The sequence below is a fragment of the Mustela putorius genome, unplaced genomic scaffold (genome assembly GCF_011764305.1).
Source record: "Mustela putorius furo isolate JIRA1106 unplaced genomic scaffold, ASM1176430v1.1 tig00001118_pilon_pilon_pilon, whole genome shotgun sequence".
NCBI classification, from domain to species: Eukaryota; Metazoa; Chordata; class Mammalia; order Carnivora; family Mustelidae; genus Mustela; species Mustela putorius.
Window position 1 is genome coordinate 3,544,149 of NW_025421577.1, and position 26,617 is coordinate 3,570,765.

General features: G+C 38.9%; 1 pseudogene; it reads right to left on the bottom strand.

Moving 5' to 3' along the window:
* Window positions 1-1,408: 1,408 nt before the first annotated feature.
* Window positions 1,409-25,619, bottom strand: LOC101693739 (annotated as a pseudogene).
* Window positions 25,620-26,617: the final 998 nt, after the last annotated feature.

Sequence of the window (26,617 nt, forward strand, 5' to 3'; positions counted from 1 at the left end):
ACAGTATATATATTATATATATATTACTTAGGCAATACAAAATGTAGCCGAGAGAAAGACCGGATTAAATGGTGAGACAGATCATATTCATGGGTCAGAAAAGTTAGTATTATTAAAATTTCAACTTTCCCCAGACTTACAGAATCAATAAAATCCTAAAAGCAATATTAAGGCAATCTTTGTTTTTTTGTTTTGTTTTGTTTTTTTGGGAAACTGATAAGCTAATTCTGAAATATACACGAAAATTCAAAAGATTTGGAAGGGCCAAAACAATTCTGGACAAGAGAACAAAGTTGGAGAATTTATACAGTTTCATTTAAAGACTTATTAACAAAGATATGGGAATACAGACAACACAGAGAAGCTAAACAGATCAGTGGGACAGAGTAAAGGGTCATAGGTAGAAACCACCCCCAATACACACAAAGACAAATAATCAATCGGGGGGTCTTAAAAGGTGCCAAGGTAATTTGATGGAGAAAAGACAGTCTTTTCAACAAATGGTGCTGAAAAAATTGAGTGTTCAAATGGAATAATATAAATTTCAACCCTTAAAACACTATACATAAAAATGTATTCCAAAGAGATCATATACCTAACACAGAACTGAGGCATTTAGAAAACAAGGGGGAAAATCTCTGATACTATTGTTAAGATCTCTTAGAAAAGATAAGAACTGATAAGCTGGACTTTAATCTAAATGAAAAACTTCTTCTAAAAAGCCACAAACTGGGGGGAGGGCACAGAATGGGGGAAAATATTAAATTAAAAAAAAAATCCTTCTAACTCAAAAATAAGCCAAACAACCTACAAAGTGGGCAAATGATTTAAATAGATGCTTCACAAAATAAGATATACAAATGGCCAATGAGTAAGTGAAAGATGCATATCATTATTTATCAGGGACATGCAAATGAAAAAGCACAGGGAAATGCCACTATGCACATTAATATGGCAAAATTAAAAGTAACAATACCAAGTACTGACCAAAACATGAAATAATACATCTCTTACACACTGGTGACAGAAATATAAAATGGAACAAACACTTCAGAAAAGTCTGATACCACGTATGCTAATCCTACAATCCGAGAAACTTTTCTTCTACGTATTCAGCTAAGGGAAATAACAATAGGCCTATATTAAAATGCACATGAAGTTCACTGCAGCTATGCTCGCAATAATCAAAAACTGGAAAGGGAATGGATAAACAGAACTGAAGTACTAAACATACAATAAAATATGACTTAATCAAAAAATGAAGGTGTGGGCGCCTGGGTGGCTCAGTGGGTTAAGCCGCTGCCTTAGGCTCAGGTCATGATCTCAGGGTCCTGGGATCGAGTCCCGCATCGGGCTCTCTGCTCAGCAGGGAGCCTGCTTCCTCCTCTCTCTCTCTCTGCCTGCGTCTCTGCCTACTTGTGATCTCTCTCTGTCAAATAAATAAATAAAATCTTTAAAAAAAAATGAAGGTGTTACTGACAGATACTAAAACACGGATTCATCTCAAAATCAGGCTGAATGAAAGAGACAAGGAAGAGGACATATTGTGCATCTCCATTTACGTGAAATGGTCTTTTAAAAAATCAGTCTAACCTAGCTACAGAAGGCAAATCACTGGTTGCCAGAGGCCAGGAGAGAGAGGGGGGGAGTCCCAGGAATGAGAAACCTTTCTGGGTAATGGGTGTGTCCTCTTAACTGTAGGAGTCATACATATGAGTATACTCTTATTTTTAAAACTCAAGTTGGTGACTTAAATAGGGTCTATTTAACCATATTTCAATTACTGCCCAGAGTTGATTTTTAAAAATTTGGAAGCACTATTATTTTAATAACAAAGATCTTAAAATTCTGAAAATCATTAACAGGAAAAGAGACAGTATCATTATGGTCATATATTAAGCTTTATTAAAGTAAATCAACTAAAGCTAAATATATCAGTATGTATAAATATCAAAACCATCAAGACAAAAATAAGTTGCAAAACATGAGTTCCCACTGATATACTAGCAAAACAATGTTACACACACACACACACACACACACACAGAAATATATGTGAAATATTACTGTAAAACTAGTTAAGACCTGAGATCAATACTAACCAAATTCAGAAAAGTGTGGAAGGTGTTAGGAGGTATAGGGTATGGAATGGATTTGAGGATGGTATGCAGATACTTCAACTATTCTTGTACTATATTACTTCCAACCTGCAGCAGACACACCAATGGTTAAGATATGCCTCATAATTAGATAGATATATGAAATATTTCACTAAAACACCACCAAGTTTCTCTCCCTGGAAAGGCGGGCTATCCCTGGGTCAACAGGCCTGAATTCAATAAAGCTAAGCCATGAGGAGCTTCCTGTAAATTTCAGGTAGGACACAAAAGTCCCAGCACTCTAGGCAGTCCTCTACTTTCATTAACACACTCAATGTTACTTCTGGTTCCTGAGCCCAAGAAGAAGAAGCAGACACATCCTCAACTGTCCCTGGCTGATGGCAGTGTACATTCTGATTTGGTTCTAGTCCATGAGAAGAACCCCCAGATTAGATTCCAGGATGAACCAGACCATCAAGCATTATTTGCAGAAGTATCAGCATAGGTTGGGGACAGACTAATCAAAAACCCTCTGACAGGGGGATGGAGTGACATATGTCTCTCCAAAAGTGAAATCAGGGTCTGAGAAGAATAGTCCATTTATCTGTTCTTTTCAAAAAGCTTCACATTCCACAGTCAATGTTTTTATAAATGTCTATTTTCAGTTTTATTTCTATTAAAAATTTTGAGATCAGAGATAATATAGCTAAAGGAAAATTTCTGTCCGTATTTCCTAAAGACATACTTCCTTCAATACAATCTTCAGATATAAGAAAGTCCAAATTTTGTTTAAGCGTGCACGCTCAAAACATCTTTACGATGTCTTCTGATATCAATTGTCTTGCTCAACAAAATGGCATTTCTCGATATAGGCTGAACCACATTTGTGCATTCTTTGGGTATCTTCCCTATTATTTCCCTGACATACATTGAGTACAACTTGTGTATAAAGGTCTCAAAAGTATAAAAGATATTGACACTTTCCCCCCAAGTGTGCTATGATTGTTATTTAAGGCCAAATTCTGGAAGAATATTTTCACACATCTGTTTGATTGACAGAATTATCTCCTACGTAAGTTCCTTATTTAATACGTTCTACTTCATAATAATCCCCCATATTTCCTACATGCATCAATAGGGTTTCTTCTATAGTCATTTTGTCTTATTTCAACAGGTTTTCAGACATTCGACAAATTCAGAGTATTTCCCACTACGAGTATTCTCTTGTTTACTTTGGAAGATGACTTAGGGTAAAAATTTGCCATTCTTCACATTGATAGGGGTCACGTCCTTTGTGAATTTTCTGTGGTATTTTGAGGTATGGATCACAAGAGAAAGATTTCTCTCACTGCTGTATTTATAAATTTTCTTCCCCTGTGTGTAACCTTGGATGTACTGTGATAACTGATTTCTTGGTTTTCTCACTCTCAATACAGGGTTTCTCTGTGTCTTCTCTGATTTACTTTGAGGCTCGAGTTGCAACTGAAGGTTTTCCCACAATGATTACATTCACAGGGTTTCTCTCTTGTATGTGTTCTCTGATGCTTAGTGAGATCTGACTTATGATAGAAGGACTTCCCACATGCAGTACACTTACAAGGTTTCTCCCCTGTGTGTATTCTCTGATGTACTGTGAGAACTGATTTCTCAGAAAATGACTTCCCACACTGATTACATCCATCGGGCTTCTCACCTGTGTGAGTTCTCTGATGTGATCTGAGGACTGAGCTGCAAGTGAAGGCTTTCCCACACTGAGTATAGTGGTATGATTTCTCCCCTCTGTGTGTTCATTTATGTATTGTAAATTCTGACTTATGGCAAAAGGTCTTCCCATATTTTTTACACACATAGGGTTTCTCTCCTGTGTGAGTTCTCTGGTGTACTGTCAGGTATGAATTCCTAGAGAAGAACTTCCCACATTCTTTACATTCATAGGGTTTCTTACCTGTGTGAGTGCTGTGGTGTTTAGTGAGGTCTAATTTATTATAGAATGTTTTTCCACATTTATTACACTTATAAGGTTTTTCCCCTGTTGTGTATCCTCTGATGTACTGTGAGGACTGATTTCTCAGAGAAGGATGTCCCACACTCACTACAGTCATACAGCTTCTCCATCGTGTGAGTTCTCTTATGTACTTTTAGACCAGAGTTGCGACTAAAGGTTTCCTGCACTGATTACATCCATAAGGTTTTCCCCCTACATGAGTTTTCTCATGTTTAGTGATATCTGACTTGTGACAAACAGCTTTCCCGCATATCTCACATTCATAGGGCTTCTCCCCTGTGTGAGTTCTCTTATGTACTTTTAGAGCAGAGCTGCGACTAAAGGTTTTCCTGCACTGATTACATCCATAAGGCCTTCCCCCTACATGGGTTTTTGCATGTTTAGTGATATCTGACTTGTGACAAAAGGCTTTTCTGCATATCTCACATTCATAGGGCTTCTCTCCTGTGTGAGTTCTTATGTACTTTTAGACCAGAGCTGAGATTAAAGGTCTTCCTGCACTGATTACATCCATAAGGCTTTCCCCCTACATGAGTTTTCTCATGTTTAGTGATATCTGACTTGTGACAAAAGGCTTTCCCGCATATCTCACATTCATAGGGCTTCTCCCCTGTGTGAGTTCTCAGATGTACTCTGAGGTAGGAGTTTCTAGAGAAGAAATTCCCACACTGATTACACTCATAGGGTTTCTCGCCTGAGTGTGTTTTCTGATGTACTGTGAGGACTGAGTTACTTACAAAGGTTTTTCCACATTGATTACATTCATATGGCTTCTCCCCTGTGTGAATTCTCTGGTGTACGGTGAGATATGACTTATGGTAGAAGCTTCTTCTACATTCCTTACATTCATGGATTTCTCTCTTGTATGTGTTTTCTGATGTTTGGTGAGTTTTGACTTTTTGCAGAATGTTTTTCCACATTCATTACATTCACAGACTTTGTCTCCTATGTGTGTTCTCTGAGTTATATTAAGAACTGACTTCTCCCAAAAGGGTTCTCCCAAGTTGTTATATTCAAATATTCTCTCTCCTGTGCCAAGAAAGTCTGATATCCCATTGAAATTATCCACTCTTCCAATATACCCATAACCTTTCACCTCTAAATGAACTCTGTGTTCCAAGAGAGATGATTTCTCAAAAGTTGTAGCATATTTGAAATTCATAAAGATTTTCTGTTCTTTGTGCCATCTTACTGAGCATGAGGGTTGAATTACTACAGAATGTTTTATCAGATACATTATGTTCACAAGGACTCTGTCCTATGTAAGCTTGGTTATATGGGATGACAACTGCTGGCTCATGAAAAGCTTTCCCACATTCCTTGTATTCCTTATTGCTTTGAACAAAGCATTGCTATATATTTTTAGTTCTCTGATACAGGATTAAATCTTCATTATGACTGAGGTATTTTCCATTTTGAATGAATCCACAAGGTTTCTTTCCCATTTGAGTTTGTTCATGGTTAATCTGAAGGAACAATTGTTCCTTATTATAGTGAGGCCAACAGCCTTCTTACTTAAATAGGTTTTCTTATTAATAATTAATTCTGAAATACATTTCAAATTCATACCACATGAGTCACACCTACATGGTATTTTTATGGAAGGAACTGTGTCTGTGCTGAAATTAAAAATGTTTCCTAATACATTACCTCTGTGCACAGTCAGTGTTTTGTTGTTGATAAATGGAGCTTGCCAGAAACGTCTGTCCTGGGTTTCTTGAGTCTCTTCTGCTTGGCTATCAATTTTGCAGACTTCTAAAGATGACAAAGACCAACAAACCATAAGCCATGAATCGTGTCTTAATTATGATGAAATTACACTTAAAACAAATGCCCTTCTACGTCACTGACTTAGTTTTGTGAAATAAGAGTGATCCAAACAGTCATACTGCCCCATCCGTTTGGATTAGAAAAACAAAACCTGAAAGGGTAGAAAAGGGGATTAAAAACTTAGAACACACACATCTACATTTGGCAATTTACAAATACATACTTCAAGACTTAATATATATGTTACAAATAAATATAAAGCATGGTGAAGAAAAGACTTTGAAAAAAAAAAAAAAAAGGCTCCTCTAGAAAGGAGAAATGCAGAGGACCAGAGAGGCCATGAAACTTAGTAGATAAGAGTGCCCTAAAAAATAGAGGAATGATTTGGTATCGTTTAGAAGGATCAGACTTTACATAATTTTCCTCTCATACTTACATTAGTGCACCTAAATTCTCTCTAAACTTTACATGTTTCCAGTTTCATTTTCCCCCCTTTAAAACTACTTCTGTTTTGTTATATATACATTATCTTAGTATACTGTTAATACAACATTAAATTTCTGGAAGCACTGATTTCTTTGTGCCTATGAAGAGAGTCCTGTAGTGTAGTTTCTAATTTTCCTTCTATTCATGTTACTTATAAAAAATACAAATGTCTACCAGGAAGAGTAAAATTAAAAAGATGAGGAAGAAGACGGAAAGACAATCAAATCCTTCCGTTGTTTTTAGCTGTGGTATATTCAAGCTTATTTGGTCAGATATCCTACCACCAAATGCTAATTTCTCCCCACTATAAACTTGCTCTGACATATTATTAGTAAGAATCTTTCTTTTACACCCAGATTTCTACATTTCTTGGTTTTATGTGTACTTATAACCATGGAAGACCTGACCCCAAACACTCAATGATCTATCTATTCACCCTAAGAATTCTCAGCTATACTTCACATTACCTTCTTGCTCAGTACATACAATGTAACAATGATGACCCTGTTTAAACACCTCTTCAAAGCCCATTGTCTCCAAGCACCATTAAAGGAAACATATTGCAGTTATAATGCTTGGGTGAAGGGGGAACTTGTCCTCAACTACATACATATTGGGTATTCAAGTGATCGCTTCACTAGTCCATAATAAATATCTTCTTTGCAGAAATGCCAGACTATTAATTTGTCAAAAATCATTCAAGTTCAAGCAAGACTTTTCAACTCAGCTGGCTTACATTCCCATTTTGGACTTGCTCAGAACTTTGCTCTTTAGGAAAATGACACTGTCTCATAATAAGTCTTCACAAACATCTCTACCATTTCAAGTCCTACTTATGCATCAATTTTAAAAATTACTCACATTCTATACATCTCATTCTGTAAGAATGTTGGCTAATACTCCCTTGAAACATAAACATACCCTGTTAACTGCCGAAATTTGAAATTCTCGGTAATCTTTTTTCTTTTTCCAACTACAATCTATGGTGTGTGGCAAGTATTTATATCTGATTTCCTCTGAATACACCTGAGTGATTATGAAAGTAATGGTCCTTAACAAGTGGGGTGCTTTTTCAAAATAAAGTTCAAGTTTTCTACGAATCTGTAATTTTGAACAAGAAGCTATAGGTTTATAACCCAACATGTCCATTTAGAAATTAATTCCTTATAGTATTTTCTGAATATAAAGGTTCTCTCACTCATCAAGAGGCATGGTTAATGAATTAAGTAATGATCCGATAGCCACTATATGTTATATAACAAAGTAAGATATGCTCTCTTTGAAGAAATTAGAGCCCAGAGAATAGCTTCCTCATTCAACATGCATACACTACCAGGAATCAGATTCTATAGTAGATAACGTAAATTAAAGGAATGAAGAAACATTTTAAAAGCTGTGGAAAGCTGAGCTTAAATTTGAAAATGTGCTTAAAACCAATGATAATGATATTAACAACAAGAAAAGTTAACAGGAAAACTAACCATTACCATGAGCCAAGCACTGTTCCATGTACTTTTCATGTATTAACTCACAAAAATCCCCAAGTACGTTAGGAATGAAATGTAGACTTATATGGCAGGAAAGCACATCTGTGGGTAATCCTAAAAAGAAGGATTAGCACCAGTTCTGTGCCATACAGAGGAAACGCAGCCATATTTAAAGGTAACTGGGGCACCTGGGTGGCTCCAGTGGTTATATGTCTGACTCCTGGATTTCAGCTCAGATTGTGATCTCAGGGTTGTGAGATCGAGCCCTGTGTAGGGCTCCACGCTTAGCACAGTGTTTTTGTTTTGTTTTGTTTTTAAGATTTTATGTATTTATTTGACAGAGAAAGAGAGAGGGAACACAAGCAGGGGAAGAGGGAGAGGGAGAATGAGGCTCCCTGCTCAGCAAGACAATCCCAAGACACTGGGTCATGATCTGAGCTGAAGGCAGATGCCCAATGACTGAGTCACCCAGGCAACCCTCAGCACAGTCTGCTTGAGATACTTTCTTTCCCTCTTCTGCTGGTCCTCCCCCAACTCATGTGTGCTTGCTCTAAATAAATAAAATCTTTTTTTTCATGGGTAAAAAAGATTAAGGGTCATTAAATGAGAAAAACATAAATTTGCTGTATTCTGTATTGGGCAAAATACAACTCAAGATATTAACATGATAAATTAGATGCTTCAGTGGGCAAAGTCTAACTGCATTTAGGAATCAGAACAAAGAGGAAAACAGTATGCCCAAGTGTTCTGGGTGGTATCAGCACAAACTAAGAATATAAAAAGAATTTTTTTTAAAGTTTACAAAAATATAACAATAGTGATCTAACATTAATAAGAAAGGAAGACAGAAAAATAAAATGACACAAGGACACAGTTATAAGAGAAGATTCACAGGAGGTAACAAATGAAGTGGGAAAAATCTATGATTTGTAAATGATGACTGTGATATTACTTCTTCCCACACTGAAGGGATCAGGATATCCTCGATCTTCTGTGTACACACAGGTATAACACTAAATGTCAAGTGGGCAAAAGATGCTAAAAATATATTGGGGCACCTGGGTGGCTCAGTGGGTTAAGCCGCTGCCTTCGGCTCAGGTCATGATCTCAGGGTCCTGGGATCGAGTCCCGCATCGGGCTCTCTGCTCGGCAGGGAGCCTGCTTCCCTCTCTCTCTCTCTCTGCCAGCCTCTCTACCTACCTGTGATCTCTCTCTGTCAAATAAATAAAATGAAATCTTTAAAGAAATTTAAAAATATAAATATGCAGTTAGCAGAATAAATGAAAACCTCTTATCTTAGCTATAGGAAGGTATTATTTTATTTCAAAGATCCAATTTGACAATTTGTATATAAACAGGTAAATGTAGTCTGTTGCTATTTATGGGGATTCCTGAAACATATCAAGTCATCTCTCACATTTTACCTGGTACTTTATATCTGTCACAATTTTACTACCAATTCTATTATACTTTTCTTCCTCCTTTTTGAAATAATTTCTTATCTTTTCCATTTTTTCTTCCTTACAACTTTAGAAGTTCTACACATCTGTTTCTCAGCTTTAAGGGGCTATCCATCACATCATACCATGAATATTTAACTTAAAATCTAGACTAATTCAATACCTTAGATCTCCCTTTCTGAAGAACAGAAGCATCAAATCAATTTGATCACCTCTCACCTCATTTATATAGAGTTAGCGCTTTGTGTATGTTTTTTAGCCCTACATATTAGTATCATAATTACTTTACACACCCATTTGTTCAGATTCACCTCTGTGTTTTGTCATGACTTATCACTTGCCACTACTCTCAAGCATTCTTTTGGGTTTCATTTTCTTTTCCTGTAGTATGTCCATTAGAATTTTACAATGAAATTACACAATTAAAGGTACAGCTGCTATAATTTATTTCATTACCAACACAAATTTAATGATACTCTGAGACGAACTCTCCTGTTGACTAAACCTCAGTTAGTGTCCTCTGAGCCCTGTGCTCAACTAGGCCTTGACTAGGTCTTCCAGGTCTATCCGGGCTGAGCTCAGTTTCCACAAGAACCCTTTGAAGTCAGTCTAGTGACAGTCCCTTCACCCTTGATATCTGATCAAGTTCCTTAAACCCTGTCCCCAATGCGATAGTGCCCGATCTGCATTCGGCAAGAATATCCCTACTGTTGGTGTTTCTCTTAGTAATCTTCTATCCAGTGATTCCCCCCACTCTGCCTGTTGGCTGTAAGTCCCTAGCTGTCTTAGCAGTATGTGGAGTTGAGCTCGGTTTTACTGAAACTTCTCACACCCTATTCCAACAGTTACTGAATAAAATCTGTATCTATCACTGTTAACTGGTGGCTGGCTTTATTTCTCATTGAAGCAGCATGAGCCCAGCTGACTGGTGGAAGAGAAACAGGAGTAAAGAAATAAACCCTCTGTGACACAGGCTTGGATGGGCAGCCAAAATCTGAAAACGGAGCACAGACACTGAGGAAATTCTGACATGACAGATCCAAGAACTAGGGAACAGTATCAAATACAGCCACACATAAGGAACTGGAGTCCCAGGAAAAAATTAAGAATGAAATACATCAAACCACTTATTGGGGAAACCGAGAAGACAACATGAAAAATAACCAGGAAACCCACCTCCCCCAACACACTAAAAAAAACAAAGGTAAATCTGGAAACAACAGAGTTGAACAGCTAAAAACCAAAGATGAAAAGAAAATCTTGACAGCAACAAGAGAAAACAGAATATTAAATACAGAAAAACAGAGATTTAAAATCAGAGAAGGTAGTATGTAACCTAGAAGACAGTGAAGTGAATCAAGTATGAGCAGAAAAGTGTCGATCCAGATCCGTACCAACAGAAAACATCCTGCACAAGGAAGGCCTGTAGGTAGAAAGAGCTGCTTGCTGCCTTGTGGGGTTTGAAGTAAAATATCACACAGAATGGGAGGAGGAACAGAAGCATATTATTTTAACACTGCAAGCCTCTTATAAAATAGCATGACGTCATTTGAAATCAGTCTGTGACAGTCTGAAGATATAGTATTCCACAGGGCATCCACTTAAGTGGTGAAAATATTCCCATTAAAAAATGAGAGATTTTCACATTAGTTAAAAAAGACCCACCCATGAATTATCTATAGGAAACCCACTCTAAATATAAATAGATTAAAAGTAAGAAGATGGAAAAAGATACACCACATAGACATTACAAGAAAGCTGAAGGGACTAGTTATGTTTTTTTCTTTTTTTTACCTCCAGGGCTTCTGAGTATAAACCGTGGGTTCCCATGACTAGCCATCTCACCTCAGACTAGAAATTCACTAGAACACCTCAAAAACCCCCAAAACTATTTACTTATATATTGCTAATTGGTTTTATTTTATTTTTAAAGATTTTATTTATCTGAGAGCAAGACAAAGTGAGAGAGGGAAACAAGCAGCGGGATTGGGAGAGAGAGAAGCAGGCTTCCCTCCCAGCAGAGAGCCCGATGCAGAGCTAGACCATGACTTGCGCCAAAGGCAGACGCATAATGACTGAGCCACCCGGTAGCCCCCTATATGACCAATTTATTATAAAGGATTCAATTCTGGAGCAGCCAAAGAGAACAGATATATAGGCAAGGGTTGGGGATGTGTGTGGTATGTGGAACTCCCACACCCTCTCTGGGGCACACCACTCGAAGCTTCCTGAACTCTGTTGTTCAGAGGCTTCTAGAGAGGTTTCATTACCTAGGCTTGAGTGATTAAGTCACGGCCACTGGTGATGGCCACCCCCACACAAACCTGAAGTGATCTAGCGGCCCCCAGCCACCAGTTACTTCAGTATACAAAAGACACTCTTTTCATGCCAGAGATTCCAAGGGTTTTAGGAGCTATGTGCCAATAACCATGGGGAAAGAGCCAAAAACTTTTTTCCCCCCACTTTGGTTATATTATAGTCTCTCTCACACTAAAAACTGCAATGGACCCCCATTTTTTTTAAGGACATTCAAATTTTGCAACATGGCCTAGAACCTCAAGATCAAGTTTATGCTGGTGTCTCCAACTTTATTTCATGCCATTGCTCACTGTGCTTGTTGTGACAGAAATGAGTCCAGCGTACTCCTGACCAAGACGTTCCTGCCTCTCTCAGCAATGCTCTCCTCACAGATCTTGGCTGTCAAGATTTTTCATATAATTTAGGTCCTTTCCAGATACAATCTTGAAGAGACTACCCCTGGCCACTTGGCTGAAACAGTCTACTTATCCCCAACACCCTCTATCATTATCGTCTCATCTTCTGGTCTTTAAAACCCTTCATAGCATTTAGCATGACTTGAAATTATAGGATTAATTTATTTGCATCCTTTCTTCCTCTGTGGTCCTTATCTCTACACCTCCCTCCTGAATGTAAGCCCAGCAAAGGGAGAGTCCTTGACTTTCTTGTTCATTGATGTATACCCTGAGCTTTTAGAAGAACATTAGTTAAATGCTGGTTAAAAGTAAAAATTTCCCAGGGGTGCCTGGGTGGCTCAGTGGGTTAAAGCCTCTGCTTTCAGCTCAGGTCATAATCCCAGGGTCCTGGGATTGAACCCAATCCCAGGATCCTGGGATTGAACCTGCATTGAGCTCTCTGCTCAGCAGGGAGCCTGCTTCCTACTCTCTCTCTGCCTGCCTCTCTGCCTTCTTGTGATCTCTGTCAAATAAATAAAATAAACTCTTAAAAAAAAAAAGTATAAACTTCCCAGATGCCTATTTTAGGAAGGCCCTGTGTATTTGTATCATGCCTCTTCTGATGCTCACAAATATTGTGACAAAGGTCTTATTATCCAAATTTACAATGAGGAAACAAAGGCTCATAGAGATTAAGTGACTGGTCTAAGCCAGTAAGTGGCTTAGCTAGGATTTGTGGCTAGCAGTAGTAATATTAAAGTAGGCTTCAGAACAAAAAGGTTCTACCAGAAATAGAGACATCATCATAAAGGGGTCAAAGGTTCAAGAGGACATAAAGATCCTAGTATTTATAAACTTACTAATTCTTAAAATTAGTAACGCAAAAACCAATAGAACTGAAAGGAGAAGTAAACACAAAATTATAGCTACAGAGTTCAACACAGCTTCTCACTGTGTCACTGACAAAGCTCTTAGGAATTTTATCCCCAAACCCATTTTTCCGTTAGCCCTGTGATTTTCAGTACACTATTTTATATGGAGCAGTGATTCTTTTTTAGGAAAACACACATCATGCTATAAAAGAAGTCACCGTATTTGTATACCTTCTCTCCTCTCCATTTGTTTTTAGCCTCCTCTTATCTATATAGATACATACCCTTTCTGTGTTGCCTAGATTTGCAACTCATACAATCTGTCACCTAGGTCCCACATCTGTTTTAAAGTCAGTTCTTTGTGGGGGGTTGTCAGGGTGGCACGGTTGGCTGACTGTGTGACTCTTGGATTCAACTCTGGTCGTGATCTCAGGGTTGGGGGTAGAGTCCCTCATTGGGATCCATGATCAACACAGAGTCTGCTTGTTTCTCTGTCTCCCTACCATGTTCACTCTCTCTCTTTCTCAAACAGGTAAGACTTTAAGGAAAAAAATAAAATAAAATTAGTTCTTCAGGTAAAGTCAGAGTCTACTACCAGCCTTTTTACCAGGCTTCTTTATGTCACTCCCTGGTTACCTGATACTCATTCTCTAACAGAGCCTTCCAGGAACAAAGATCCTAGAGTTCTTGTCCCTTCAGAAAAGACTTGCTGTCTTTGTTGAAGAATATCTTCTTAACTGGGTGTAATACTCTCAATGTGACACCTTGAGGATTTTGTAGAAACTGCTCTTGCTGACTGAGCTACAGATTTTACTATGGAAAAGTCTGAGGCTATTTGGACTTTCTCTTATATTGGCCGGTTGTCAAAATAACTGTTTTTGAAATCTAGTCCCTTGATCAGAATATATCCTAATGTTGTTAAAGACTGGCTCTTTTACACAGATTCAATCACAAATCTCTTCCCCCACAAAATGTATTCTCGAAATATTTTAAACATTTGTTCTTTTTCTTTTCCTTTCTATTTGGGGGAATGAATTCTATGTATGGTATGTATGTGAACTCTATTTTTAATGTAATCTTCTAATTTTATTTCATTTTCTTCTTGCTTACATCTATCCTTTCTTTCTGAACAAATTTTTTTTAAAAGATTTTATTTATTCATTTGAGAGAGAGACACACAGTGAGAGAGGGAACATAAGCAGGGGGAGTAGGAGAGAGAGAAGCAGGCCTCCCGCCAAGCAGGGAGCCAATGCAGGGCTCAATCCCAGGATTATATATAATTATATATATAATATATAATTCACAATATATAATTATTATATTATTTATCATGACTTGAGCCGAAGGCAGATGCTTATTGACTGAGCTACCCGGGCGGGCCCTGAACAGATTTTTGACAGTATGTATTCATCCTTGGGATTCTTCCAGTTTGCTTTCTTTTTTTCTTTTTCTTTTTTTTTTTTTAAAGATTTTATTCATTTATTTGACAGACAGAGATCACAACTAGGCAGAGAGGCAGGCAGAGAGAGAGTAGGAAGCAGGCTCCCTGCTGAGCAGAGAGCCCGATGAAGGCTCTATCCCAGGACGCTGAGATCATGACCTGAGCTGAAGGCAGAGGCTTTAACCCACTGAGCCACCCAGGTGCCCCCGATTTGCTTTCTTTACTGTAATTTTATTTTCTCTTCTCTTTTCTCAGTTTGACACCCTGCCATGTGTTTGCTATTCCCTTATTAATATCTTTTTAAATACTTGTATCACAGAGATAATTAATTCAATTAGTTCACCCTTTGGAAACTCACGATTTAATATTTGGTCACATAATTTACCTACTTTATGACCACTTTGATCAGATGACAATTCCATCACCAACTAGCTTTCTTCCCAATACTTTTCACCCCTTTTTTCTTATAATCGTTTTGCATGCATTTCTGCTGGTTCCTTTTCCATTACTTGGGCTAAAAGGATGTGAGCTTTTCAAGGAAGACCACACTGCAAAAGGTTTACTTGGGAGATGGAACAGAGTCCTCCCTTAGGCTAGAGGGGTAATTCATTATGAACAAGTGTTCTGCACATGTGTTGGTCTCGGTTTACAGATCAACCAGGATGTGCCTTCCTTCCTCAGTGGAGTAGCCTCTACGACAGCTTCCTCTCTTGGTCATCACAGAGCCAGCTCACTGGGGCTGGCATTGCTGCAGCTCCAAATTGAGGAAAACCGAGTGTTGTGCTCATTTCACAGAAACAAGCCCAGAGGCCAAACTGGGCCCAAGAATGAAAGTGCATACTAGAAGTCTACATGGGAAACAATTCTTACCCACTGAGACAAGGTGGCTATAGTTCTCCAGCATCACCTCCCTGTACAGGGTCCTCTGAGCAGGGTCCAGATGCTGCCACTCCTCCTGGGTAAAGCCCACAGTCACATCCGCAAATGATAAGGATGCCTGAAACAGCACATTTGTGTTCAAATTTAAGTAATCACAATGGGAAGACATGGACAAGCTGTCTAAGAACTGTTACGGAGTTCACTATTCACAATTAGAAAATGTGTTCTGGCGTGCCTACCTTTGTACTTGGTTGGAGGAGAAAGCATGACAGACATTCCTCACCAGTGTGATAAGTTACTGGCCTCCCATCATGTGCCTACATGCCATAAAGAACTCTCCTACCTTGAGAATCTGAAAACTAATAAAATCATGTCACTGTTCTCAAGGAGCATATAATCTGACAAACACAAGCATGAAGCATCCAACTACCATGTAGCATGAAATCCTACTACAGTAAAACAGGTGCAAAGTAGAGTGAGATTACAGAGGGGAGAAAACTTCTATTCCTGCTATTAGGGTGGGTTTCACTGATAACATAACATGAACCTGGGCCAAGAGCATAACCAAGTACACTTCTAAAATATGGAGTTAAGGGGCACCAGTTGGATTAATGTTTGCCTTTGGCTCCGGTCATGATTTCAGGATCCTGAGATCAAGCCCCATGTCAGGCACCCTGCTCGGGGGGGAGTCTGCTTCTCGCTCTCCCCCTGTGTGTGTGTGTGTTCTCTCTCTCTGTCAAAGGAATAAAAATCTTTTTAAAAAATGTAGTTAAAGGAGTAAGTGAACACAGAGGAAAGGACTGCTGGGACTATGTTCACATAAAGAGCTACAGTCGTCTTCAGGGAAAATGCTATTTAATAATTCTGAACATAACTCCTATAGGATGGGGTGTCCAAAATGTGGGTGTCCACATTTGTTTTTTTAGGAAACCCTTTTTTATAAACAGTAAACTTACAATGTCAATTTATATATTAAATTGCATTATTGTTATTTTTCCTAAGTACTTTTATTTTTTCAAATGAATATATTTGGCATGTAACATTGTATAACTCTGATAGGCTTATATACTGTAATGATGCCAATGCAGCTGTATTTATCACATTACATAATTACAGTACATTAATGTGTATATCCATTTCACTGCATACTGGATTTCTTCATTCTTCTTTTTATGGATTACAATAAATATAGGGAGATACTCAAATATTTTCTTCCCATAACTGAATTGACTGTCTTATACAGTTCATAGGTTTTATACCACCCATTTATGAAATGACCACTGTGGAAAATATAGCATGAAGAAACAGAGACATATCAATCCCAGGTTATCATAAAAAACAGTTAATCAATGTTCAGGTCATACACTAAAAATTGGTTAATAGGAAAAACAAGACTATTTTCCAGAAATGTATAAGGTATTATTGAGAAAACAACAACAACAACAACAAAGAATACCTAATAAATGAATACACTATATTCATGGCTTAGACAATTTAATATTACAAAAATATCTTATTTCTCCACAAATTGGCCTATAAATTGAAGACAATCAGAATTAAAATCTTAGCAGATAATCTTTTTGTGGAAACTGATTAAGCTTACTCTCAGACTTACATAGAAACTTGAATGGCCAAGAATAACCAAAGCTACCTTGGAAAACAGGATGGATAAACTCACACTAATTATGGCAGGTAGAATCTAAGATGACGACCTCCAATGGATCCAACAACGTGACATAAACTCCTCTTAAATGGAAGAGACTTAAGTCCCTGTGATTGTGATACATTCTACGGCAAAACAGATTTTGCAAGTATAAATGAGATCCTTAATCATTAGACTTTGGCCTAAAGGGAAGATTTACTTGGGTGGGCCTGACCTAATCGTGTGAGTCTTTTATTTATTTATTTTTAATATTTTATTTATTTATTTGAGAGAGAGAGTGAGAGCGCATGAGCACACAAGCACATGTGAGGGGCAGAGGGAGAAGTAGGCTCCCTGCCGTGCAAGGAGCCAAACATGGGACTTGATCTCAGGACCCCAGGATTAGGACCTGAGCCAAAGGCAGACCCTTAACCAACTGAACCACCCAGGTGTCCCTCATGTGAGTCTTCTAAAGAACGTAAAATACCAGAGACCCTTCTTCTGACCTCAAAGAAGAAACAAACTACTGTGAATCCTACGGCTTTCCAGAAAGAAATTCTGCCACATATGTACAGATGGGAACCCAACCAAGCCTTAGATAAGGAGTCCCAAGCAACACCTTGATTGCAGCATTAATGCCTAAGAAACTTAGCTAACCTACTCCTAATTCATTCTCGTCTATACATCAGGACAACTGCAAATGGACTGGTCAAGCTTAAATGTAAAAAAATAATAATAATAAAAAGTAAGAGCTATGTAAGTACTAGAAGAAAACATGGGTGAGTTCCCCCATAACTTAAGAAAGAATAAAACTTTCCTAACCATGACTAAAAATTGAGATGCAGAGCTCACATAGTTCAGTCACTAGAGCACCAGACTTTTAAAAATCCAGATGCAAAAATAAAATGCATAAAATAAAATACTGACAGACCTGACCACATAAAATTATAAACAACCAACCAATCGAGTCCTCTACAAAATAAAAGAAAAACCAAAATCAAAAGAAAAATGACAACCCAGAATTAAGTGTCTGCAACTTACACGACAAAGAAAGGGTTAGGGTCCCTATATAAAGAATTTCTAAAAAGGAAAAAAACAATAGCCCTCTAAATACGGGCAAGAATTGTGAAGAGAAAACTCACAGGAAGAGAAATGCAAATGGTACTAAACTTAGAAGATCAAGCTTACCCTTTAAAAAGAAAAATATAAATAAAAAGTATACTAAACTATTTCCCTCCTATTGGACTGGCAGAAATCCAAAAGAATAACCACATACTTAATTTGTTATATGCATAAAAGCATCCTCATATCCTGTTTAAAATACAAAAAAGATTAACCATCATTAAGTGAAATATGGCAATAGTTAGCTAAATTATACATGAATTTACCATTTAACCCAGAAATCCCACTTCTGGGGACCAACCACAAGGGCACACTGATCAAAGAAGAGGTTATATCACTATTTATATTTGCAAAAGACTAAAAACACCCCCGATATTGATTACTAATGAACTCGTGGAATGTGTTATGTTATACTCACACCATGAAGTGCTAAGCAACTGGAAAAGGAAGTGAGGAATATCTCTTTGTGGCACTACAGAGTGAATTCCATAGTACATTATTAAGTGACAAAACAAAGTTTAAGTTAGGGGCACCTTAGTGCCTCAAATGCTTAAGCGTCTGCCTTCAGGTCCTGGGATCCAGCCAGAGTCAGCATCTGGCTGCCAGCACACCTGCTTCTCCCTCTCCCTGTGACTCCCCAACCGCTCAGGCTCTCTCTCTGTATTCTCTGTCTCAAATGAATAAATAAAATCTTAAAAAACAAAAACAGCAAAAAAAACCACAATCCACAAAAAACAACAAAAAAAGAACGGGGTGCCTAGATGGCTCAGTCATTAAATGTCTGCCTTCAGCTTGGGTCGTGGTCCTGGGATCATACCAGCATCCCTCCCCAGTCTGCAGGAAACCTGCTTCTCCCTCCTGCACTCTCCCTACTTGTGTTCCCTCTCTCACTGTCTGTCAAATAAATAGACTCTTAAAAAAAAGAAAACCCACAAAGTTTAAGTGAAAATCAAGTACAATATGACAAAGATCTACATATGGGCCTTCTTATATTAAAAATAACAAAATGAGAATCACTATATTGCATATCTAAAATTAATATGAAATTGTATGTTGATTTCACTGGAATTAAAATAAAAACTTAGGGGCGCCTGGTGGTTCAGTGGGTTGAGCCTTGGCCTTCAGCTCGGGTCATGATCTCGGGGTCACAAGATGGAGCCCCACATCAGGCTCTCTACTCAGCAGGGGCCCTGCATCCCCCACCCCCCTCTGTCTGCCTCTCTGCCTACTTGTGATCTCTGTCAAATAAATAAATAAAAATATTTAAAAAGAATAAATGAGTAAAATAAAAAATAAAAACTTAAAAAAATGGCTACCCACATTGGGTAAGGGCAGGAGTAGAATAAGGGGACAGAGAGAAGCCAGACTGATCTCTGAATATGCTTTGCTAAATTTATATTCACAATCCATCTTTAGAAAAATTTAAATATTTTAAATACTTATACAAAAACAATAATCAAAATGAAAACAAAACCCTAAAAACAAAGAGCAAATGAAAGAAATCAATCAAATTGTGTCTCAATTTGATGGTATACCTCAGAGAGGAAATACCTGCTAAGCTTAAGACACAGGAATGTGACTATGTGCCACAATGGGAATACACTGAAGGATAAGAGAACTGAAACAAACAAAACAAAACTGTGGAAAAAAGATTCACAAATCTGACCACATCATATTACTTTCATATTACCAATGATGCCACAAAGTGAAAAAATAAGGCAAACTCTGGAGAACATATTTACAATGAATAGAACAAAGATTACTATACAACACTCATAAAGGATATTTATCAATCAGTAAGAAATACAGAACAAAATTAACGGAAAAGTATGTAAAACTATACAAAACATGTAAATCAACATTTCACAGAAGAAAAGTGAAAGGCCCAATCCTATCCAAAATCAGAGAAATACAAATCAAAACAATAAGGTTTTCATCATTCATCAGACTGGCCATAATTTTGAAATAACGGTATCAACTGTGAACAAGGAGAGAAAGAAAGCTGTCCTGTCACCTAACAACTGGTGGGAGTCGTATGGTCACTTAGACCAATTTGGCAGCATAAAGTGACACTGGAAATGCTTAGTCTCTCTGACCTAACAATATGTATCACGTGTGTACACTACAGAATACTTGAAATGCTTGCTCTTCTACAGGGAGAGAAAATGTAAAAGATGGTCACTGCACAATAATTCTTAATAATGATAAACAGAAATGACATAAGAAACAGACAACTAAAATGTATGCTGTCATAACAGAATATTAAAAGGAATGAAGTAACCAATTTGGATAGATCTTAAACACAATATTAAATTCTAAACACAGGGCCACCTGCATGGCTCAGTTGGTTAAGCATCCAGCACTCGATTTCAGCTCAGGTCGCGATTTCGGGGTGGTCAGATCGAGCCCCATGTCGGGGTCAGCAAGAGATCTGCTAGAAATTCTTCTTTCCCCTGCCCCTCCTGCTTGTGTGTGCTCTCTCTCGCTCTTTCTCAAATAAATAAATAAATCTTAAAAAAAAAAAAAAGGCAGCCAAAACAATCCTGACAAGTTTGTCAAGAAAATTTGTTCAGTAGAACAAACTGAAGAACTTACATTCCTGACTTCAAACTTGCTATAAAGCTACAGTATCAAACACAAGGAACCAGCATGATAATATCCACATAAGGATATTATCATATCCACATATGAACAGAAGTGGGAGTCCAGAAACAAACCCATACACCTATGGTCAACTGATGCTCAACAAGGGTGCCGAGATCATTCAATGGGAGAAAAAAAGAGTCTCTTCAACAAATGGTATTGGAACTGAATATCCACATGCAAATGAATGAAAATGGACCCTTTCCTCATATCATATACAAAAATTAACTCAAAATAGATCAAAGACCTAAATGTGAGAGCTAGAAACAATAACACTCTTAGGAAAAATACAGGAGTGAATCTTCATGATCTTAGAATGACAACGGATTCTTAGATAGGACCTCAAAGGCAAACACAACAAAGGAAAAGAGATAAAAAAGACTTTACCAAATTAAAACCTTTTGTGAATCAAAGGATATACTTTCAAGAGAATGAAGAGACAACTCACAGAACAGGAAGAAATATTTGAAAATCACATATGTGATAAAAATCTATTCCCCAAAATACTCTTCAATAAATTCAATTAAAAAACAGGCCAAGGATTTGAATGGACATGCCTGCAAAACAGATATACAAATATCCAACAAGCACACGAAAAGGTACTCATTAGACATTAAGGAAAAGCAAATCAAAACCACAATGACATGCTACTTCATATCCACTATGATGTCTATAATAAGACAATATAAGAGAATATAACGAACTCTCATGCATTGCTGGTGGAAATATAAAATTGTGCACATTGTGAAAAACAGGCGGTCCTGCGGTAATTTAAAACTACAACTAATGCATGATCCAGCATTTTCACTTCTCAGTAAATACCCAGAAGAACCAAAGACATGTATTCTACCAAAATTTGCACATGAATGTTCAGAGCTCATTATTCACAACAGCGGTAAAGCAGAAACAAGCCAGATGTCTGTTAACCGGTAAGTGGATGACAGAACTCGGGTCCATCTACACAGTGGAATATTCTTCAATGATAAAAAGAAATGAAGGCTTGGTAAAAAGGTACACTTAGCTATAAAATGAAGGTCTGAGGATCTCATGTATTACACGGTGACTACAGCTGATATCACAATTAAAATCTGTTGACAGCAGAGCTTAAATACTCTCACCAAAAAAAAAGAAAACCAAACCCAAAAACAAAGAAAGAAAGAAATATGTGAGGTGATGGATGTGTTAGATTAGATGGGAGGAATCCTCTCACAATGTATATGAATATCAAAATCATCACAATGTTCACTACATACCTTATAGTTTTGTCAAATATACCTTAATAAAGCCAGAAAAGAAAAACAATGAAGTCTGTAACATGCTCCAATATGATGAAGTTTAAAAACATTACACTAGGTGAAGGAAACACACAAATAAAATATACATTTTGTATGACTATACTCCTACAAAAGATCCAGAAGATCCAAGTCCATACTGACAGAATGTAAATTAGTGGTTGCCAGGGTCTGACAATTTTGGAGTTATTTTAAGGACGTGCGGTCAATTTATTCTATAAAAATTCGAGGCTTTGTAAAGGGAAAACAAAAACAAACCAAGACCAGGGGAAAGCTCTCTACATGGGCTTTAGTAATACCTTCTCCTAAAAAACCTCATTAACTGGGTTCTGCTTGGTAATCTGTCTTTTGCTCCCACTGAAGAATAATTATAGGCATTTAGTTTGTGGTTTGCCACAAGAAGGTTGTTCATCATTTATATAAAGAGAAACAGAAGTTTTTTATTCAGCTCTTGATGCCAGAAAGTCTTTAGGCTCTGGAAGGAATAGGGATGCTCTATGCATGTTTTTGGGGGGTGGGGCTGGGGGGGTGGGCAGGGAGTGTGGGGGGAGTCATGGTTAAAAGTCCGAAATATTGCAAGTTTGATATCTAACTTTATATGATGTGTGTGTGTGCGCACACGCCAACTTTGCCCTATTGATCTGCTGATCTGATGCTACTGGTCTACAGACCTCAAGATCACCTGCAACCTTGTTCAAAACGAAAATTCTCGGGCCCCATTCTATGGTTTAAAACACTTCCCAGTTTTGATCTGATGCACACTAAAGTCTGAGAGCCACTGTGTCAGGCTGGTTCCCTCAGTTCATTTTATCTATTTCTACTTTTCTATTTTAAACACGAGTCATTATCCTCAGAAGTTCCATTATAAAACAAAGCAGAAAATGACTTCAATAACTCACACAGGACTTCTTCATATTTTGCTGTTTCCCTTGGAAAAATGCAGAAATCTCTGAAGGCAGAGCTGGGATAGAGAAAGAGGAATGAAGTCATTCAAGGTACAGACTGCCTTGCAGTTCCCGGACCAGCCTGCTTAAAAAGTTGCAAACATCACCTGGGTGAAATGCCCCTCTGTGGGAGAATACCCTTTTCACCTCGCAGAAGGGGCAGGAAAGGACATATGATAAATCACTCACATGACTACGTATGACTGTGATTTGGCCATGCAGAGCTTGAGCTTGAATAGAACTATTGTCTAGGACATTTTTAAACAATGTCTGTACCCCTCTGTTCTGTTTCAAAGAAATTTTAAAAATGAGAAAAATTGGTTAAGCAAATTATAATACGCTAAATGAAGGAACACGAAACCTTCAGCAAAGGTTGTACAACAAAAGTTGTTACATCTGTATTTCCTTGTTTACTCAAGTTAGAGAAGGCAACCAAAGCTAAGAAAAAAAGGATGGAGGCACTTTCAAGTGAGTGTACCTTTTGTTTTTCTAAAGCATTGCAGTTTCTCAAATGGCTATCTTTTTTTAAACCAGTGGTGATGTGGTCAGTACAGGACTGGGGTAGGAAAACTCAACGTTTCCTCTGGGTTCTGCCCCAACACAAAGACAGGGAAATTCACTTACTTTCTCAGCACCAATTTCTTCTCAACCTTCAAGAAGAAAAATAGGTAACTCTCCTTGTACTGCTGTCTTGTAAAGAACTCAACAGCACATCTTTAAATGCCAGATTCATTGTGTGAGCAGAGCTCAGAATCTGGGAAGAGGGAGCACAAAACAAAGAGTAGGGGTTGAACTGGGATTGGTGAGACAAAACTGACTCACATCTAGTTTTAAAGCCCTTTCCCGCAAATCCCTGGAATGCCTCCAGCACAGTTCTATTTCCCAGGTCATCCAACCATCCTTCACTCCTTCCAGCCCAGCTGTCCTGGTCCAGGCTTCTCTCCACTAGGCAACCTGGGAGCTTCTGAATAGGGCAATATTCTCAAATCTCACTTGTTCTGAACACGCCTGTGAAAACCTAGGATCTGCTCCTCTCTGGGAACTACACTCTGCTCAAAACTCACTCAAGAAGTGCCTGGGTGGTTTGGTCGGTTAAGCAAATGACTCCATCTCAGCTCAGGTCTTGATCTCAGGGTCATGAGCTCAGCCCTGCAGTGAGCCTACTTAAAAACAAAAGAAAGAAAGAAAGAAAGAAAGAAAGAAAGAGAGAGAGAAAGGAGAAAGAAAAAGAAAAAAAAAAACAACCTCAAATAGTTGTAGGGTTCTCTCCAACTAACATATACTCAGAGACTCCTCCTTCTTACTTCACAAGATGTGCTTTTCTAATGTAGATGAGAAAGACACCTGAGGGGCAAATTCATTTTAGCTGGAATTGTCACCCAGGCTTACAGTGCCAATATATTTGTTATTCCATAGACTCTCAGGTCAGACCTTCCAAAAATTTAAATCAAGGCTGCTGAGAACTGTTACAAACCTAACTTGGATACAATTATACCGTCTCTATTAGAGGCTTCGAAGACATCTAGAAATCCCATACACAGAGCTACTACACGGTTAAGATTCAATCGTTCAGATCTTTTCTTCACATGCCTAATTATTTCTGCTAAGTGCCCTGCAGGATGACATGCTGGCTTTTATAACCAAGAGGGAAGCTGCAAAGACCATGACATTTGGAGAAACACCTAAAATTGTCTTCTGGGGCGGCGGGGTGGCTCAGAGGGTTAAGCATCTATCTGCGTTCTGCTCAAGTCCTAATCACAGAGGCCTGGAATCCAGCCCCTGCATCCGGCTCCCCACTGGGTGGAGAGCCTCCTTCTCCTTCTGCTCCTCCCTCAGCTTGAGCTCTCTGGCTGTATCACTCTATCAAATAAAATCTTGAATGAATGCATGAATGAATTTTTAAAAAAACGTCTTCTAGTGGAGCGCATGGCTGGCTAAGAACTGCCTTCAGCTCAGATCATGATCTTGGGGTCCTGGGATTGAGTCCTCCGGTTGCGGACAGGGGCGGGGGGGGGGGTGTCCCTGCTCAGCAGGGAGTCTGATTCTCCTTCTTCCTCTGTCCCTCACCCTGATCATGGCCCCTCTCTCAAATAAAATCTTAAAAAAATAATAAAATAATAAAATTGCCTTCTAGTTTATCTGCTAGTGTTGTGACATAGGGTATATAACATTCCTCTCCACCTCAGTTTTATAATGTTATGGCAGAGAGAGCTCTATCGATCTAAGTGAGAGGTTGAAAGCATAATGCAACGAGTGATAAGAATAATTGTATTAACAACAGCAGCTAATATTTACTGCGAGGCACTGAGCCATGTTATTTAATACTCTGAACAACCCCACCACACAGGTGTTATTAATATCCTCAGTATTACAGACGTGAAGTCTCACGCAGGTTTGCCGTTCTCAGATGATACTTTGATAGTTCAGCCCCGCACGAATCAAAGCCATCTGTCTGCTCAATTCCCGCGGCTCTACGACCGAGCGCACCCACCGCGCCTGTGCACCGGTCACTCCCCACCACCCTCCCCCTGCCTCCCTCCTCACCCCACTCCACGCCCCCCGCTGCTGCGCAAACCACGCGGGCAGATCCGCGCAGAGTCTGCAACTTCCCGCGGGCACCCAATCCCCACCTCCCTGCCTTCCAAGCCGACCTTTCCCGTAGTAAAGAGTCTCCCGTCTCGTGATCCCTCCGTCCGACCGAGGCCTCCTCGTACCCAGCTCTCCGGAAGAACAGCCAAGGGTCCCGCCGGGGTCCGCAGGCCTCTTCCCTACAGCCGGGCACCGTCGCCCACAACAGCGTCTTGGCGCCACGCAGCGACCCCCTTGGGTCTCCCCATCCTTCTCGCCTCGCCACCATCCCGCTCCGGTTGCACGAGCTCCGAGAACGGCAAGCAGACCGCCAGAAGCCTGGAGGTTCCGGACCGTCTCCCACAGAAAGCCGGAACATTGGGAAGCACCTGCGAGGTATTGTGCATGCGCAGAAAGAGCCGCAGGCTACTAACTCCCATAACCGCGGGCTGCGGGCTCACAAACTTCCGGACTTCATTCCCGTAACTGTGCTTGCCCGGGACTGGAGAATTTCGGAAACGTTCTCTCTTCAGCAATTCCGAGACAGTGGCAGGGGGGTTGTTGCTTCTGTATGCAGCACCGGTTTTTTTCAGTGCCTCAAAGAAATAGTCTCACAGACACTTTGCTTTCTGAACGCCAAGCGACCAAAGGAGGCAAAAATGTAAAATCTAGGTAGAAAGGCTCGCTTACATACTAGAAATACAAAATACCACTGTGGATTCGAGAAACAAGAACTCTCGTTCATCGGGACACCTGGGTGGCTCAATTGGTCAAACACCTGAGAGTCCTGGGATCGAACCCCATGTCAGGCTCCCTGTTAACAGGGAGTCTGCTTCTCCCTCTGCCTCCCCACTACTCGGGCTGATGTACACGCTCTCTCTCTCAAATAATCTAAACAAACAAACAAACCCCTCTTATTCATTACTGGTGTGAATGCAAAATAATACAAACATTTTGGAAAACAGTTTTACAATTTCTTATAAATGTAAACATGTACTTACACGCAACCTAGTGATCCTACTCCTATGTATTTACCTAAGTAAATCGAAAACTAAGTCAACACAAAAGCCTTAACACAAATTGTTTTTTTGTTTTCTTTTTTTAAAAGATTTATTTACTTATTTGAGAGAGAGTGAGTGAGCGAGCGCAAACAGGGCTCCGGGCAAAGTTAGAGGGAGGAGCAGGCTCCACATAGGACTCCATTCCAGGACCCT